This window comes from Pholcus phalangioides, unplaced genomic scaffold, assembly GCF_987345545.1.
Source record: "Pholcus phalangioides strain wild (caught in Gottingen) unplaced genomic scaffold, Ppha-v1.0 ptg000015l_1, whole genome shotgun sequence".
NCBI classification, from domain to species: Eukaryota; Metazoa; Arthropoda; class Arachnida; order Araneae; family Pholcidae; genus Pholcus; species Pholcus phalangioides.
Window position 1 is genome coordinate 88,255,563 of NW_028301608.1, and position 20,995 is coordinate 88,276,557.

A 20,995-nucleotide genomic window follows, 5' to 3' on the forward strand; every position below is an offset into this window, starting at 1 on the left:
TTCAATTGAGTGCTCTTCATAATCCTTTCCCCCTTTGGTACGAGTCACCAAATTTTCAGGGAGTAATCATTTGTTTTAATGGAATCTAATTGAGAAGATAACCAACTTGACTATTTTCGCTTGTGATTAAGATTGTAACGTTCGAGATGAAATTTTCGGCATCAACCCAATCCTTAGTCAGCGCAAATTCGAGCCGGTTTTCCTTTCGAAAACATCTCTCCACAGTAAAAAAAACAGACCTTTCAACATTTAAATTACGTTCATTAAATTTCATTTACTACTGGTTTTATCTTTAGAAGTTGGATGGCAGCACCTGAAACCAACGTGTTCAAAACTAAGCTACATAAATACATAGAGGTTTTTCACAGTAATTGATGTTCCGACACAGCCTCCTCCTCTTCGAAAGTCAAATGATTGTAAATTTTACCTATGTGACGATAGAATAGGGATGAGTACGAATTGGAAGAAAGAAATGAAAAAGCTCATGGAAGGGGTATCTAAACATCTCGACACAACAGAATGACTTTCTTTTCCATCCTCACTGCTTCACCAAGAAATATGACGTTGATGTTACAGGAACATGCTTTACGTTAAGAACCAAAAGTTATGAAGAGATTTTCTGTCTCTGAAGGGGGTTTCAAAAATTTTTCCTATCCCTTTATTAGGAAAGTTCCTAAAGTTTCACAATTTGTGCGAGTTGTTAATGCTGTAGACAACCCAGAATATTAACTCTCGTTAGTTGCACAAGGTATTGAACCCCTCAGTCGCATTAAATATTAGGAAATAGAATCGTAGACTCTTTAATTATTGACAATTCTGGATATACAGCTAATTTTAATAAAAGCGCTTATTTCAGAAACCCCATAACTGACAAAACATTCGAAATTGAGTTAATACTGGTTTCTTGTAGTTGATTGATTGACGCTTCTTTTAGTGCAGAAACCCACGGAAAAGAAAGTTTTGTAAACCCCCCATTACATATGTCCCTGAAACATTCGTTTAGTGCAGAAATCTCACAACAGACATCACTTAAGGGATTTCTGCGCTAAACACTTGATATCACTGACGGAAAAATCCCAATACAAAAGAAGAAAAAAATTCATAATCTGCTAAAGTTTGCTAAACATACCACAGACTATGTTGAATTCTACAGCATGATTTTGAGTTGGCCGATATCTGAAGTTAAAATAAGGATTGCTCTGACTATGCAGAAAGCGAATGATGTTACACATGATTCTTTTATTTATTCAAAAAATATCTGTAATTCACCAAAGTAAAATTCAATATTTCGTTATACATGCGAGAATATATCCTCAAATTAACAAACTCCTATCAGTAAATTATCATGGTTTCATGCCCGAAAGATCTACTGTGACCAATTTGATGAACCTAAACCTTAACAATAATTGAATCAATTGATAGAAATGACCAATTGGATGTCATTTATACTGATTTTGCTAAGGCGTTCGATAAAATTCATCATTCTATTTTATCTGAAAAAGAACATTTGGTTTTGATTGTGAACTTGTGGATTAGTTCAGTAGTTATCCCCAAGGCAGAATTTGCTATGTATTTCATTGTTCCGCATTAAGCAAAAGTGTTAATGTAACATCCGAGGTCCCTCAGGGATTGATTTTAGGACGGTTATGCTTTTCAATTTTCATCAGTGATCTTGTTGAAATCTTTGAAAAGTGCCTGATGTTTGCCGATAATTTAAAGATTTTCAGAATTATTGATAATGTTGAATCCTGCAATAGACTACAACAAGATACTCGTATAAATCTTCTGTCTGCATGGTGTGATCGAAATTATTTGTATTTGAATATTGATAAATATTTTGTGATCTTTTTATAGTCACAAAGTTTCGCCTATAACTCATTCATACCATGTAAATAATATTGCTTTGTCAAGGACGGAATCAACGACTGATCTTGGTGTCTTATATACTTCTGATTTTACTTTCTCAAAACACATAAATGATATTGTTTTCAGTTCTTACAAAAAAACTTGGCTGCATTATGAGAATGACCAGAGATTTTGGAGATACTGAAGTTCTAACTGTGTTGTTTAACTCTATTATTTGATCTAAACTTGAATATGCATGCATTATTTGGAACCCAGTTCCTGATTACCAAACAAAATTATTGAAGCCTGTCCAATATAAATTTCTCAAGTATTTGTTTTTCAAACAGTACGGTGCTAATCATGATATTCTTTCTGGTACGTTTTTACGCTCGTTATTTCATGTTGTTAGTCGAAGTGATCGAAGAGATTTTTTATTGATATCATTTTTTGCATATAAGTTATTTCATAATAAGATTGATTGCATACAAATTTTACAGGAAGTGAATATTAATGTTCCAATGTATCGAACGAGATTTTGTAATTTATTCGCAGCTAAGATCTACAGATCCAATTTATGTCATTTTGATCCAATTCATCGATTCAGTCATCTATATAAGTGTCGAACATGGCATCTAGATATATTTTATTCCCCTTTGGAGAATTTTAGAAATAACCTTTTTAAACTATAATTTTTTTATGTTTTTATTCTCAATTTTACATATTTTATGTTTAATTTTGCATTTATTTTTTATTTATTTACTTTTTTTCATTGCATTTTAAAATCAACTTTATTTGACGTTTTAAACTGTTTCAATATTTTAGTCCCTATGAAAGTAATTGTATATTTGCTTTCATTTACTTTTTAAATTTTTTAAATTTTTGTTAATTTATCTTTTTATTTTGTGTTGTTTTTCTTGTGCATTTTCTGCTTTTTTTTTTTTACTTTCTCTAACCGTAACTGGATATTTTCTCTGCTGTTGGAATGATGAATAAATAAATATCATTAAAAAGTTAGCTGTCAGCTTTGTTGATTTTTACGCTTAACTGAACTTATTAATGTCATAAAAATGGTAAAACAGTGTTGTAAATTTATTTTAGTGCAGAAACTCCATAACTGCAGAGGATGGAATTTTTTTAAACCCCCCCCCCCCCACCCCGAATTTTAATGAATATATCACTTTTTCATTTTACGTATAGAACCGTCTTTCACAGTCGGGAATTTTTTCGTAAAAAAATTATGTGGTTTTATTTAAATTAGAGGGTTTTTCTTGAATATCTCAAAAAATTAAAATTCTGCACTTACGGGGTTTCTAAAAAAAAGCGATTCAATTGGAAAAAACATGTACATATGTTTTTGGTTTTCTAAGATAAGTTATTCAATTTTCACAGAGTATGAATGAACATGCAAATGTTCTTCCTATATCTCATGCAATCTCTTTAAAATATTTTCTTTTATGGTTGGTTAAAATACAGTCGAATCCCGTTTTAACGAATACGTATTATATACGTATTATACGTACGGCATATTAACGAGCGTATATATGCCGAACGGAACCGTCCATTGCACGGTTCCGTTCGGCATATATACGCTCTAGCGAAGGAAAATCTCTATCTCCTCTGTAGCTTAGTGATCAGAGCACTCGTCCGGCAATCGAGGGACCCGGGTTCGACTCCCGGTAGAGGCAGAGATGAGTTTTTTCCTTCCTTAAAAAATTAACATCTCAAATAATAAATATCTTCACAACATCCAGTCTTCCGTATATCTTGTAATAACAAGTGGAGAGCGACATTCATGTCATATATGCCAATAATGTTTTTTTGTCACATTCAAGCAGACTTGATTTAGAGGACAACCGAACAACATGTTGCAGGAAAGGATAGAACCATTGTGTCCTGTAAAGCTGGACGTATGTTCTGCGCGTTAAGAATGGTAGAGTGGCCATGTGTCTCGAAAGTAGTCTTCATTGTGGCACAGCTTGGGAAACGTTACTTCTAAAGCAACCTTTCCCAAGCTGTGCCACAATGAAGCATTCCGCAACAAAACGAGACTTCATCAAAATTTCGTTCCGGGAACTTTTCACTCAGACAATGTATGTATGAACCCAAGAAACAAATAATTGATTTATTCATAGCTATACGGAATAATATGACAGCAAAAACAAAAAAAGTTACGAACAGAAGTGACTTATAGATCCATGGGACATTCCTAATATTTTCTGTTGCATGGGTCAACTAATCTATCTTTTTCCGTATTTTTCCCAAGAGATTCCACGGACTGATAAGTTGTTAGCTTTAGGAAACTAAAAGAAGCAAATGTTACAAGAAGAAAAAAGAAATGCATGTATATATAGAAGAGGCAACAGGGAGCGCTTGCATCTTCCAGGATGAGAGAGAGAGAGGATGGATCGATCTTTCTGCATGCTTATATCTATTCCCGAGTTTTCCGTTCCAGTGTACAACTGGAATTTCTCAGTGAACTCTTTTTCGGTTCTTTCCACGAGATACTTCCCACATTACCACCAAATATCCAAGGCTATTGCTATTCACTTTCTTTTTACCTTTTTGCATACAAAAAATAATTTTTTTGCCCTTAAGATTCGAGTCTTTTTTGATAACAATATATTTTTTCCTCTCTTAATATTATTATGACTCTTGGCGGTGGTATGACGTATTTTTGGCGATAATAATCTTGAATTTCTATTTATAAGGAGAAGAGACAGACCGTTGTAATAATTTACAGACTTATATATATATTTATTTACCCGCGTGTAGTTTCGATTTTACGGCAACTGTATTGCATAATACTGTTTTGAAACTGATATCGTAGGTAAGTACTGTTTTGCTGTGTTGTGAAAACTATACGCGTTTTGTGTTTTTAGCATGCATTGTAATTATTTAATGGAATGCAATTTATATCGTTTTTAATGTTTTTGTGTAATTGATAATTTTGGTTTTCATTATATTTATAACCCGTGAATGAATATTCTGGTAGATGCAGCAGTCAATTTGTTGTGTAACCAAAAAAATACATAATTGCGGATTATAATTATTAAATAATTATGAAATAAAAGTATTTTTTTATTAGCAGGAAGGGTATGGTTCGTAAGTACCATTTTACAAAATAATTTGTATATTCGATATTCATTAACAACAGGGAATTAATGGGGGGGGGGGGCATTATGAATTTGAATGCATAATCAATTTCAGAGACTAAAATTTTCTTCTTGTTGATAACACTACTACTTTGATAATACTTATGCTTAAATACTAATTGGATTTCTCATTTTTGCATGAATAAAACATCAAGTGTGTTAATTTAGCTTTTACTTTAGTATCAATAACGAAACCATTGTGTCCCATGAAAATTTGAATGTAGGTTTATTTGAAATTTTTAAATGCAAAAAAACTATATAGATACCAATATATTCTTACTATAAGATTTCGTTATAATAGAAAAAAATGCATTAATAAAGTACTTGCATCATTAATGGTAGGTCAAATCACACACGTATTTAGTAGTACTAAGAAATGCCCGGGAAAAAAGAAAATAATTATGAACATATAATTTACTCGTATAAAAAAATTTTTGCGAAATTTTTTTACATTTAATTCAATAATATTGCTATGACAAATTGAAATTTGAAAGAGATCATCGCTATTAATTGCATCAAAGTTGAAACATTTTAATGTAAATTTTGACAATGAAGAAATGTTTGTACATCAAATATTAAAATGAGTATAAAAATTATAAAATTAAAGATAAAAAGAATGTTTTTATTTCATAATTATTAGTAAATAATTATGCAATACAAATATATTTTTTTATTAGCAGTAATGGTATGGTTCATATGTATCATTTTTGACAAGTAATTTGTATGTTCGATATTCATTAACAATGTAGAATTCCATTATGAATTTGGATAAATAATAAATTTTCAGAGACTCAAATTTTTTTGTTGTTGATAATAATGTCATTATGTTGAAATAATTATTGGATTTCTCATTTCTGCAACTGTTTTAATTTAGCTTTTATTCCAGTGTCAATAACGAAACAATTATCGCATGCAAATTTGAATATCATTTTACCTAATACTTTAATGTAAAATTAACTATATAAATATCGAATATAATAATCTTATAATATTTCGTTATATATAATAATAAAATAAAAGTGTATGATATAATATTTATTCATAAACGCCTTAAATCATTTAGGATACGCAAAATAGTGTGTTTAATATTTCCGAGAAATGTCTAGGAAAAAAGAAAATATTCATGAATATTTAATTTAATGGTTTAAAAAAATATTTTTCAATTTTTTTAAAATTTAATGTTTCGAAATTGTTGCTAATACCAATTGAAATTTAATAAGGGATCATCATTAAGAATTTAATCAAAATTAAAACACTTTAAGATATATTATGAAAATTTAAAAAAATGTATCAAATATTAAAATGATAATTTAATTTGTGTTGATTTCCATTTGATTTGGTGACATTGAAAATTCAAAATAAGACGAAAGTTTAAATACATGAGGAAAAAAAATTTTTTTTAGTGAGAAGAGAAATCGCTTTCGAAGAGGGAATAGCTTTACAATAATTATATTTTTGATTGTCACTAAATTTATTGTATTGTTTTCAATAAATTGCTCTTATTTTTTGTTTTTATGAAGTTCCATTTGATGAAATTTTTATTTAAAATACACAGTATTCCGAATTTTAAAATAATTATAAATTAAAATCGATTTATTTTTGCTTAATTTATACGGAGGACTTTAAGCGCATTGGTGCATCCATTGCTATACAAAGTATTCCGTGTTATTAAATGTTGTAGCATTTTATTACAAAACCACCGTTAAATTTTTCTATGTTATCCTTTTAAAGTTATTATTATTGATGACGTTACGAGATTACTGTTATTAGTAAACTTTTTGTGTATTTTTTAAAAATTCATTGAAATCTATTACTGCTCTATTAATACCCCCTCTCTCTCTATTTGCTATATACGCTCTATTTAATACTATATAATTATTGTGTCTGTTAATATTATTTCTCCTAAAGATGTTCTTAGAAGTTTAATCTTACTAAAAGCCTTTTCAGATATTTATTACTGCCCAGAACGTTCGTATTGCTGCTTAAAGCATTCTTGCAAAGGCATGTTTTTTCTAGGACATTATTGAGAAAGCATGTTCTTTCTAAAAGACATTATTTGAGAAAGCATGTTCTCTCTAAAGGACATTTTTGCAAAGGATATTGTTTCTAGAGCATTCTTGGAAGTCAATCATTTCTTGGAACTCAATTTTTTAACAGGGCATTCTCAAAAGCTTATTGTTTCCAAGGGTATTCTGCATTCTGTTATTTAAAAGGGCATTCTTGAAAAGTCTGTTCTTTCAAACAATATTCTCAAAATATAATTGTTTATAAGGACATTCTCAAAAGTATATTATTAAAAAGGGTATTCCTAAAAGTCAATTGTTTACAAAGGAATTCTTAAAAAGTCAGTTGCATGAAAGGATTTTTTTTAAAGTCTTGTTGCTCAGAGCATTCGGTGCATTCTTAAAAATCTATTGAAACTTAGGGTATTAAAAGTCCAATATTGTTGAAGGCATTCTTATAAGAGCATTATCTCTCGGATAATACTCGGAAGAGTATTGTATCTGGAGTGTTTTAGTAGGTTACTATTTTCTATATCATTCTTAGAAGACTATTCTTTCACGGATAGTCTTCGAAGGCAAAACGTTAGAACACGTTTGAATAAACGTTATAAACACAGGAAGTTCAATTCTAAAACTTATTACTAGACTTACGGTTTTAACTAATTACAACTTAGGTGTAAAGTGTTTGTTTCATTTCGGAGAACATACTTACAAAACTAATTACTGCTAAGTAGGCCATTCATTGCTGGTAAGACATTGCAATATTATTATTTCAGTAACATTCGTAGAAGCCTTTTGTTGATTTACCTTCATGGCTATCGTTATTTTTACTTACTATTTTGAAGCCACTGTAGAGTTTACAAAAATACTTTTCAAGTCCAATTGGGTAACTGGTAGAAGATATTTTTAATTAGAGTTACTTTTTCAAAATTATTCGATGATATAGTTATCTTAGAGCATTTATCCCACGAAAATTTTCTGTAAATTTCACTTTTTATGTGTAGTCGAACTTGGTTAATTCGAAGTCCAAATCATTGGGAAAAAGTTCGAATTATCAAAAATTCAAATTATCTAATTAATATACTCCTGATTTGCAAAATGACTACAAATTGAAACTTAATAATCAATATTGACATAGGATAATAATTATCAATTATTACAATTTTCCAAATTTTAATATTTTATAGTTATAATAATTGATCTTAGCTGCTGGGAAATTTCAGCATCACGACAGAATTTCTTGGCCATGTTCAAAGCCTGATTTACAGTAAAAGTTCACTATCATGTGTTACGAAACTATTTCCCAAATTTTGCTTATCATTCTTATGCTATCAAGAAAATATAATCTCATTAACGTATTACAGTCTGAACTTTCCTTACACTTTCCACACTCTTTAATAACGATAAAAACATTCAGATTTTGAATGTTATACCTTGATCTGTCGGTTGAAAAGCATGATCAGTTTTAAACGGTGCACAGTCTCAATGTACATCAGCTGAACAATGTTAAAATGGGCACCAACTTATCAAAGAAAGAGTTGAGAAAAACAGAATTTTCAAACCTATTAGTCTTTAAAAATTTGTCGTTTTATAACTTCATCGAGAAAAGCAAAGCTTGGCTTGTTGTAGATTTTTCCGAACTAATTTTTCTCTCATACAAAAAATTTCCTCGGACTTCGAACTATCCAAAAAATCGAAAAATTTCGAATTGAACAAAAACCCCATTAAATTAGATAGAAAACTCTCAAGGGGAATTTTTAAAAAAGTTCGAACTATTCAAAATTCGAGTTAACAAAGTTCGACTTTAATTCAATGCAAACAAAAAAAAAGGAAATCGAAACTAATTCATAAAAAAAACCCTACAAAAACTATCTTAGAAATACTTTTGCGCGAATGCTTTTGAGAACAATAGACCTCTAAGAATGCCCATCAAACATTCCATAGACTGAACCAACGATCCCAGGATAGTTCGGAGCTCGAAATTAACTGTTAGCTGTTGGTAATATTTTTCTCCTTCAGTGGAAAACTCAATATAAAACGCGTTCCATTTTGAAAGTTAGAATGATTTTCGTTCGGGTTTTTAATTACCGATTTTCAATTTGGTTTCATTTTACGATCTTTCGATGTATCACTTTCTCTCACAGCAGCTAAATATCGAGAGCAAATTTCCATTCAATCATCGCACAGATAGATAGGTAGTTAGTTTTCTTTGCCCCATTCGGAAGCCATCACAGCCGAAAGTATAATGAGATTAGTTCAGTAGCGTAATTAGAGGCGAGGCATTGTTTTCGTATCCCTGTGATTAGTTCCTTGATGAGTGTACGCCTTGAAACAGTTTATACGCAAAATCTAGATCGTTAAACACTGCTGTAGAAACAAATAGAAAAAACATTGTTGACTGACATAAGCCTGGAATAGACTGTCTGGCGTCTTTCTTCAAGTTTGAAAGACATCGTTTAATTAAGAATAGCTGGAAGTTGGTTGGTGGTTGATAGTGTTTAAATGCTTAATCAGTGTTTAGATAAAATGCCGGACTGTATTCTTGGTCATTTAATCGTTCAGGTTCACTTACACTGAGTGGCCATTTTATTATGGCCGCAGCGTCAATATTTCGTTGGGCCACTTTTAGCCTTTAATACAGCTTCGATTCTTCTTGGCATAGACTCTACTAGATGTTGATAAGTCATTCGTGCAATATAAGGCCACGCTTGATAAATAGCACTTCCCAATAGTGTGAGAGATTGGATGGTTGTAGAGTAGATGTAGATGTCTGATGGCTCTTTCAACTTCATCCCACAAATGCTCAATGGGATTAAGATAGGGATTGTGGTGGGAGGGGGGTCGCTAAGCGACCTCTGACCCAGTTAGAGAGATCCCCCCCCCCCTAGAGATCCGTGAGTACTCTGTGAGGGGTCCGCGGCATGGCCCCCCACATCCTGAAGCAGGGCCCCTAGGCTGGGATATTTCACGGGCCCCCTTATGATAAATTTATAGCGTGATTAACGAAATAAAAAGATGAAAATCATACCGGGCCCCAGGGCTGGAGCTTTGTCAGCCCAGCGCTTGTGGGGGCCATGGTCCGCGGGATCATTTCTATTTACTATCATTGCATGAAAATGTGATCTCCATTTTTTTATGATATGAAAATTAGAAAAAAATACATTTTGGAATTCCGGGGGGGGGGGTGTCGAAATTGATCTTCGGACTCTACAGAAGGTTTGCGACATCCAAAAAGTTGGGAACACTGCTCTAAACTATCCTGTACAATACCAGCACTATGGCAGGACGCATTACATTATTGAAAGTAGCTATCGTCATTGGGATGAACCATAAACATAACAGGATATACTTTCTCAGCAACATATACGTTCATATACGTTGTTCTTATCTTATTTAGACATTCATGAACACGAATTGAAGAGTCCAAAACGTACCAGGGAAAATCATCGCATTGGCCTCCACCAGCTTGAAGGGTTGTAGAAATGCACTTGCATTGGCGTTCATGCTTTTTTGCTGTATCCGTCAAGTTCTCACTTGCCCATATGCACGGTTTACTGAGAACGTGATTCATCGGACCACATAATTTTGTTTGAAATTATCTACTGTCTGATCATTGTGCTTCTGAGTGAGTTCGTTTTTCTTATTGGTTGCACACAGACAGCAACTATGTCCCACCAGGCCTTCGGCTTCCATATCCCATACATTATACGGTGAACCGTTCGTTCAGATATCTTATAAGACGATCCTTCATTACCATCTGATGCTATCTGCTGCACTGTTACCGTTCTGTTGTCTTGCACAAGTCTAAAGGCTCCCCGTTCCACAGGAACATTCACAAGTCGGGATGGCCACAAGTTGCACGTTGAGACTCTCGCCCAAAGCTGCATTAAGAGTTTCTTTCAAGCGGCTTTGCTCTCGCCTGGCCGTCCAGTCTTTAACCACAGCTGCTCTTGAACGTTTCACAACCGCGGCTTTTTATGCTCATACTCACTTCGCAGCACCGAGCTCGTACAATCACGACATGTTCGTTCAAAGTCCGTCAAATCACCATCCCGGATAGATACTCCCTTCCTAATATACAGAACTTTACCATCAGATTGAGTGGTAAAAAGATTTTCTCAAAAATTAGTTTAATAAAGGCGTACCACCAAATACCGATCAATCCCGAAAAGACATTCCCAAAATCACCATAATTACGCCCATTAAGTTATACGAATGCGTTTATATGTGTTTCGGCCTGAAAAATACAGCTCAAACGTTTCAGCGTTTTCAACGTTCAGACAAAGCGTTTCATGATTGTTGTTACGATATCTCGTCGATTTGTTAATTTCATCCATTGACGGAAAAATCTCATGAAACTGAATTTAAACGTGTCTTTGAAATACTAAATGGTCATGGTATCGTGATAAATCCATCCCAGAGGTGTATTTGGCACGTAAACATATTTTGACACATTTCGTCTTTCCCGTATCTTCGCAAACAATTCACCTATTCTACTGTCTCAGAAACGAAGCTTTCCTTTTTTTATACTAGCCTAGCTTTGTAGTGGCAACTGCGTAAAGCTGTTATTCATTTGCTCAAAACTGTCAACTAGTCATAATAAAGTGGCCACTCAGCGTATAAACCATGTTGTAGTCATAATCACGAAATTCATAACCTGACGAATCGTCCTATTTAACTCCTCTACGATCACGGACGAAATATTTCATGCAAACGCCCGTGCAATAAATTTAATTCATTTCTCCGTGTTTTCGTTCCTCTCTCCTCACCATCGAAAGGTTTTATTACTCTATGTGTGTGAGCAGAAGTTTTTTTTCCCTCCTCGTCTTTCTATATAACTCTTAGTGACTTTTCCCCCACATATAATGTATCTTCTACTATATGCATGTAAGAGCGAAAGAGATCACGTAGGGTGAAATTGGAAGAGGAATCTTCTTTCTACTCTCTTATCTACTTATATAATAAATACTGTTTCCCCCTTTTCTATTTAATTTTTCTTCCTTTTTTCATATATTTTTTTTCTTCCCCTTCTTCTTCCTTTCTCTAACGTGCGATTAATTTAGCACAAGGTTACCACATTTATCACCGATTCGTCTAATATAGATCATCCAAATTCGTTGCCAAAAGCTTGTACGTAGAATGGGATAAAGGATAAAGCGCTGGTTTACTTGACACGGAAATACTAACGATCTCAACAAATATTGACACAGAATTGAATCGCAAAATACTAATCAGCGTTTTAATCGAGCAAAAATGACAAATTTCTAATTACTTGTTTTAAATATTTTAATTTTTTTTCTGATTTAGAAGAAAAAAAAAACATTTTTTTTTCAATTATAATTAGAAACTCAATTAGAGGTTTCAAATCATTATTTTTCTGTTCTAACTTTGCAAATATTTGAAGAAAAAAAATTGTGGATTAATTATTTAATGCCACATTAAAAGTCAGGTTAATTAGCTTAACTAAATCTTTATAATTCGTTTTTCTTCTGATAGTGACATTTGTTAAAAAAAAAATTATGATTAGCATTCATTTTTGACGTTCCGAAAGATTTAATTGCATGCATATTTCATTATTTGATTTCATACTCACTAGTAGAAATAATTTCTTTTAAGGCTTATGAGTTCCTTGTATAATGTTAATTCTAAAATTGAGGTACACTATATGACCGAAAGTATCTGAAGACGTACGTTTGTGTTTTGTTGAGTATGTATAAAAACATATATATAGAAGGATAAGGTTGTGCTTGTGCCACGATCTCAGCCCCTACACTCTGTCTTTTCTAAACCACACATGGACCTATTTTTCCGCACATCAATTTCCCTACCATATCGGCGTATGGCAATTTCCAACCTGTGGAGTTGTGTGGGAAATGCAGGAGCCAGCTATCGATAGTCGCTCCAGGTTCGGTAGATAAAGAACTTCTTTTTCATGTTCTTCCCCAGATTCAAACCCGTGGGCCTGGACGGTAACCTTCATGGCGGAAGACGAACATTTTATCCCCGTCCTACCCGGGAACAGCCGATTCCTGGCTCTTGCCGGAATGAACTATATATGTACTGCGTACCTAACGCGCGTGATGTTTGTTTCTTAGAAAAGTATGTTATGTGCTCAATAACTGCTGCCACCTGTCTATCAAATTCAGAAGCAAATACTCCGCAGGTTGTTTTGCCTAGTATTATGTGTGAATTTTAAAGGTTGCCCCGATTGGTCTTCGTGGTGGGACATTTTTTAATGCGAGACCGGCTCTCACTCTATTTGAAAGACTGTTCACTATTGTGGGTCGAAAAAAAAATGAAGTTTTTATTTTCAAATTACTATCGTGCGGAGAAGTTTCCTTCTTTATTAAGAAAAAAGCTTTTAAATCGGTTGGCATCTTTCGTTCGCGCATCGCACTGAAAGTTTATGGAAATTGACGAAAATGGTGATTTTCTTATATTTTTTAATATTAGCTAAAATTCTACGATCCACATACAAAAGTATGGTATGCTTATTTCATGGTTAAATAAAGTGAAATATAAATTAAGACGTTATTAATATATTCCACTTTTTATCGCGAATAGGAATTGACCAAATTTTTGTAAGTTTCATCGTACAACTCTTCGCCCGTCGACCAAGAACTCACCTCGAGATGGCTGCACGTCGACTTCCAACCACACCCTACCCAATCAACCACCCAAAGTAGGCGCGTGTATGTGTGATTTACATTATATTTCAAAACTAGTTACCGAAATAAACTCGTTCGTGGGGAACATTTGGGACTTTTTCTTTTTACTTTTTAGAGAAATCGGGAATAGCTGATCCTGATAATAGTGTAGATCTTATGTAGCCATCTGTAGCTTCATGCCTATATACTTTAGTTGAGGCATCGATAACAAGTTTGATAATTGTTGTATCTTCCCCCAATGCTGCGGAAAGTATGTGATGATCATAGTAATTCATCAATTCGGACTCTAACAGCAGTTTCCCTGTCACAGTCGAGAGATTCATCAATCTCTAGACTGTCTGAGTATAACAGGGAAACTTTTTGATGCCTCTGATGTGGTTAGTACTGTGGGACTGAGAATGATATATCATTATCTTTCATGATAATATTATATGAGGATATTATGTGCCTGTTGTATGAGGATACAACAGGTCAATATTACAGTAGGATTATATAATCTCAGTGCAATCGGTAGCTTCAAAGTTTATCTTAGATAACACGAAGTGTCACGAAGTGTCTTAGATAACACATTACACTGACGTGACGTGATTTCCCGTCATGTCAGAGACGTTGTGAATTCTGATTCGTGAAAAGTCTGTGATCTGGGAATTCCACGTCACATAAAAAAAAAATCGCAGAAAACCACCCACCACTGTGCTCTGAACGGGGTTCGCACCTGGATCTTCACGATATGAGCACAGCTCGGTGTCTATACGGCCGCACAGCGACTATCAGCACTGCTATTGATCAGGGATGACAATGTAATCCAGATTGAAGCTGGAATGTTCAGTTCATATCCGATTGCTTTATGGGAGTGAGATTAAGACAATTGCTCACACAAAATCAATACCCTTTATACTAGCTCTGTAAGAAACGCAATGTTCGACCAGGAGTAATATCATGCTAGAGTGCAACCTTTACCAGGCTGATAACGACGTTTCCAATAGACTTCAATTTAAATTTCTTTCAGTATTCTAAAATAGTTTTTTTTCCAATATTATACGATTTCCATGAATTAGACAGTAAACGAAAAGATCGACCAAATACACTCATGTCCATAAATTAAGGATAATGCCAGCACCGGCAAATAAAGGTTCAGAAACAAAACAAACGTTACTTATTCATAAAGCCCATTTATTAAACAAAAGATAAAGAACAAAAACGATGGTGTATGTAAGATACCATTCATAAAAACTGCGATTTTTGCTCCCTGGAGCAATTGTAAAAAATATCTCCTTTACAAAAACTTACTATTACATGGTTGGTATGATGGTTAATACATTGTATGTCTCCCATGCGATGAAATACAGTCCGTACAACGCCTAGGTATGCTGAGTATCAAATTATCGATCTGATCTTGGGGAAGATCACTCCACTCAGCGAGCAATGCTCTCCGAAGTTCCGGTACACATGTAGGAGGTGGTTGACGGGCTGCAACTCGTCGGACAAGCATGTCCCACACATGCTCTATCGGATTCAAGTCAGGTGAGAATGCTGGCCATTCCATACGGGTTATATATTCAGATTCAAGGCATTCGTTTACGATGTTTGCTCGGTGAAGACGGGCGTTGTCATCCATAAACACAAATTCTGCGCCCATGGCATCCCTAAACAAATGTACATGTTGTTCCAGAATGATGTCCCGATAAATTTGGGCTTTCATGGTTCCGGTTTGAACATGCAGATCTGTTCTGGAACCCAGTATAATGCCACCCCAAACGAACAATGCCGCACCACCGTAACGGTGTCGTTCAATGATGTTGTCTTGGTGGTAATGGGTACCTGGCGTTCTCCATATGAAAGTCCGACGTGAATCAGACTGCAAGCTAAACCTGGACTCGTCGGAAAACATCACACAAGCCCACTGTGACGATGTCCACGTTGCATGTTCTCTACTCCAGGCTAATCGCTGCCGACTGTGAGCGGAACACATCTGACAGACCTGCGAGCATATATACCAATATCTCCCAAACGTCTGTACACTGTTTGCCTTGAAACTGTGGTACCCGTAGCTGCAGATAGCTGACGAGACAGGTCGGATGCTGTGCTCCGTCTGCTTCTTTTGGCAGTTACTGCCAAATACCGGTCTTCATTCGGTGTTGTAACTCGGGGGCGACCTGTACTGTAAGGTCTACTGACATTTCCGTTATCTCGGAATCGTTGCCAAAGCCTAGAGATGACACTTTGGGCAATTCCAAGATCCTCGGATACTTCCATCTGAGTACGCTCACATTCCAGGCGGCCGATAATTCTACCACGTAAAAAATCATCCACATTCGTCCTCTGGGCCATAACTATTCGCTTATGGCACTGAGCGCCTTACAGAACTCTTGCGATCAATTTTACTTCTTTGCCACCATTCCTTATATACTTTCCTCTTGCACTCTCGTCATTGTGACGTACTATCGGCATCATCTGGTGGCGTCCTGAAATTTGCATATCATTCTTGCAGATGTGTGTGATAATTCTACAGGTGAAATTTTTACTTTAGATTTCGATTTCCGTGTGATTCTGAATTATTTTTAATTTATGGACATGAGTGTATTTGTCGAGCAGTTGGAACAGTAAAATCTCTCAAATACAAACATCCAAGGTACCAAAAATTTTGTCTACTAGCGGGGAGTGTCCGTTAAAGGGGAGGTATGATATTCAACGATATTCAGGTGCAATACGACTTTTAAATTTATGCGACGTTATTTTCGGTCGCAATTGGTTCCTATACATTTTAATATTGTATTTTAATATGTGATACACCCCAGTAGGGTAATGCATAATCCCCATAGGTGTCAGTTTGATTAAATTTCACATTTTTACCACGTTTTCCGGCGATTATGCATAATTCCCAAATAAAGTTGCAAAGTCTGATAAATATAGAACACACACATATTTTTGCACAACACATATTTAAAAATAAAAACTAAACTAAAATGAGTGTGAAAAGAAGATTAAAACTATAATCAGTCTTGTAATGTTCGTACTCTGGTGGCTCAGTGGTGGAGCCCGCCCTGACTGTAGCCGCGTAACTAGTCTTGTAATGTTGGCTTTCTTCACACGTATCAACACGCGCAAAAAAACCAACACACACATTTCCATTTAAATTCACTATCCTGGTGATCAAAGTTATGTACAGATTATTAAGTAATTAATTGACGATTTGTCATATTTAGCAATACAAGCTTGGGATAAAACATAATATTAGTTGAATATGATATTCACGGTCTAGCCCCATTGGGGATATGCTAAAACTGTCGGATGGTGATAGAGCATGAATGGCGTTCGGTTTGTAAGAAAAAAAAAGTTGAATATATATATGAAAATTCTTGATTTTTGACAAAAAATAATAAATTGGAGTTTAGAAAAAAAAATTGAATTCACTTTATATTTTACTGTCCGCTATCGAGAATGTCCGCTAACGGTGAGAAATGCATTAAAGCGGCATTCCACGCGTCCCGGGATCACAAAAGTGTCTATTAACGGGAGGTATATCCGTTAAGGGAGCTTTCACTGTAGCACTCACTGACTTCCATTCTATTATAGCACCATTAGACGGGACAAACGCGTAACAATGCCAAAATTTCAAGAACTGATTTTCCACAACAGTAATATCCAATAACTTCCCAATCGTTTAAAGTCATAGCGTTTTCCTTCCATTTTACGTTTGAAGAGTTACGAATTTCACGAATTACGAACTCGAAAGAATTACGAGTCAAGCGATAGAGAGATCGTGATTCTACATTTTTGAAGAAATCATGAGAAACGATATTCGAATTTCGTATCTATTTCAATGTTCTTTCTTCTTCAATGAAGAATATAAATTCTCCTAAATCGATCTAGTTGTGGAGACAAAAAAAAACTAATACGATCGCATTCTAGGTAAAATACCATCTCTCTCTCCTCATTGTTATATCCTTACAAAATACCATTATTCTATTTAAAGAATTTGGTATAGTAAGTTGCTTACGAGCCAAGAAATTGCTATCTATCTAACATGTTATGTATGCTAAGAATGAGTTAATACCGAAAACGATGTTATTTTGGCCCATTTTTAAAAATTTTAAAAATTCACTTTGCAATAAACCCAATAGTATTATTCGTATAAGGTTCTGGTTCCTTGTTTTTACATCGATAAACAATCTTTTACAGTATTATGTAATAATACTTGTAAATAAAAAAATACCTTTTTTTATTAACTTATGCTAATTTAAAAAAAAATGAAACATTTTGGGCCAATGTGTGTTAACCTTGTATGTGGGAAACTTTGGCCCACTTCACTTTTTCCTATCTTAATCAATCAAATGAAGAGCTAATGCATTTCTTGAACCTGAACTCATAACACGACTTCAATTTTTTAAAGAAAACATTTATTTGAACTTGTATTGATCATACAAATAGCAACAGTTACATGGTTTTTTTTCATAAAAATCATTTATGTCTAGCAAATTGACCAAAACAACACCTCTTCTAACAAGCTTCATAATGGATAACGGCTTGATTATTAAGAATTAACAATCACACATTTTGTTAACGTGGCTAGAAAATCAATTTTTTTTCCCTTTCGAAGTAATTTCAATATTTATATGGAACAATCCTTCAAGCAATTTGAGTTAAGTACAGTGATCTCTCGGTTATAAGAGGATCTTCTGCACTCTAGTTTTGAAACAGAGATTCGCCGTTGCACGTCCTGAAAGGTTTCACGTCCTGAACTTACAGCAACCCATCAGTGGAGGACTACTAGTTAATGAATGAATTCAAATGAATGAAAAATAACGACCGAATTCGTTATTTATTTATTCCAGATTCCCACTGCCCGTGAAATTACTGGAAATTTTTTCAACATCAGAAAATGTCTGGGCTTGTGAATGCTAAAATAAGGGGCAAGAAAGAGAGATTCACTAGATATATATCTCGTCAATGCCGCAAAAAGGGTTAAGTACACTGTGCCGGTTTGCAAGAGAGCCTGGGTTTGAGTCCCGGCGGAGACAAGATGAATTTTCTTTCCTAGTTCACTTCAGCATGATATCTAGAAAATATATGTTTTCTTGATACTGTGTGTAATTTAATAATTTATCTAACACGATTAACTTTATTCAAAATATAATGATTACAGCTTTTAAAATACTTCTGGTGATAAAAATTACTTAGGTATGTCTAGTTCGGTATAGAAATTTTATCTAGTTCAACCTACTCTTTTTCAAGGATCCCGGGAAATGAGTTCAGATTCCCAGGAATTTCCCGATGGCAATCTAAGTGCCGAATCCCTGGAGAGAAACTCTAACACATACTACACCGTATGAAACTACTGTAGAGTCTCTACATAACGAACTACTTTGAAACGTGTTTTATACAAAACTAAATTTCTATCCAAACGTTCAATCCCCCTACCCCCAGGCTGGAACCTTTTGTGGAGAGAGACTAGAACCTCTTCCATAGGGAATTAAGAAACAGAAAATGGTAAGAATCGTCTCGGCCACCGTCCTGTGGCCAAGAATGAAATCGTAAAAAATGATTCTTTTCGTCGTGCGACATTGTAGCAGCGAAGAAAGCGCAAAGATCCATAGAAACACTAAAATGAATTGAATAACGTACGACGACGAGCTATTTCAAAAGTGTACCTTTTCAATGGTGCAAAATGAGAACTGGAGAAAAGCAAACATCATGATAGAACATCTGTTCTTTCTCGATATTAATGTTCGCGTAAGAAGACGTTCAGCATGTTTTGCAATCATATTAGTTGAATATTTCTAACTATCGTTCTCGGTAGAACTTAATTTTATCACTAAACTAGGTAACCCAGAACATTTATATTCTAGGGATTTAAGAGTCTTAATAAGATAAGAAAGGTCATGAAATTTCAACAACATGAGATAAAGAGCTCGGTTGTAATCGCATGTCAAAGTAGCTTTGCGGTCAAAATGGCCGCTTCCAGTGTTAAGAAAGTCTTTGCCCAAATAGGGCATTGTGAAAAAAGTACGTAAATGTTTATAAACAAGGGGTAAACCTTCCGACCTCCTACATAGTCTGACAGATTGATAACGAAACTCACATGAAAAACGATGGGCCGGGCTCAATCTTAATTAAGAAATGTGCAAAAAAATTTTTTCGATGAAGAAAAAATTGATAACATAAACCAAAATCCCGATTACAACATAAGAATTTTTTCCCATGTGTAAATGGTAAAATGGTAATAAAAATGGTGTTTGTCAGTTCAGTACCTTGCGGAAGTGATAAAAATACCCGAATGACAACATTATACATGATTCTAACAAGTGCTGCTTGTGTGTATTACATATTAAACTGATAAAAGCTTATTGTACTCATCTTTCTCTTTATTGCATTGAGATGTGAAGTTTTAAATACAGCAGAAGTTACGGAAATCCTTATAAAAAGCTCACGTTACTTATGAACAAAATTTTTAATTTGATAAATTCTTGTGGATATATATATATATATATATTATGTAAAATATTTTTATTCACACAACAAACACGCAAATAACAGAATTAGTTATAATACATTTTAGATAACACGATTCAAAACATACATAGATCGTCAACAAAATTTCCCAATAGTAATAAAAAACACAAAATTCCAGTATTTTACATCGCAAGCGAAGACAGTCCCCTGAAAGTAATTCTTCATGAAGCACAAAATAATGACAATTCCCTTCAAAAGTGAAAAGCAAAATTCCATTCCATTATTTCTAAATGAAATTATCAAAGAAAGGCACTCACCATTACAGTAATCCAATTATCTGACATTAGCCATTCAAACAAAGAAACGGATAGCAATAAATATTAAGTTAGTTTCTAAAACCATTTTATAATTAATTAAAACTGAGTTGCTGATTAATCGTTAAATAATATAATTTCGGAAAGATTCTCCAAAGTCAGTTTTTAATTAAATATTGGCCAAAATCAAGTGGGTTTACATCCACCGGTTTTGAATGTTATTTAAAATCCGTGAAAATGTTCTATTTTTGGATTTACCGTTTGATTAAAATTTACACGAACTTCCCCTTTTAGAAAATTATATGTTTGTGAAAAAATTTAATGAAGAGGAAATATTCAAGGGAAAATATTCTCTCATGTGAGAATTCAAAAAGAAAAGAATCTTCTCATGAAAAGAACTCGATGAAAGAAAATGTAACATAAAATATGGAATTTTTCGATATTATTTTATTTTATAGAAGGTGTTGAAAAGAGGATTAAGCTGTCAAAACTGTCAAGACCCAAAAAGCAAATATTTAAGAAACTTCAAGAAGAATTAATGCTGAAATATCACTTTAAAT

The 20,995-nt window shown here is 34.0% G+C and overlaps 1 protein-coding gene across 2 annotated transcripts in view; it reads left to right on the top strand.

Moving 5' to 3' along the window:
• Nucleotides 1–4,259: 4,259 nt before the first annotated feature.
• Nucleotides 4,260–20,995, top strand: part of LOC149076971 (uncharacterized) — a 59,683-nt gene continuing 42,947 nt past the window's right edge. For both annotated transcript variants that reach the window (XM_089244698.1, XM_089244697.1), the window contains exon 1: nt 4,260–4,672. The gene's annotated coding sequence lies outside the window, so the exon portion shown is untranslated. The remainder of the gene's footprint in view (nt 4,673–20,995) is intronic.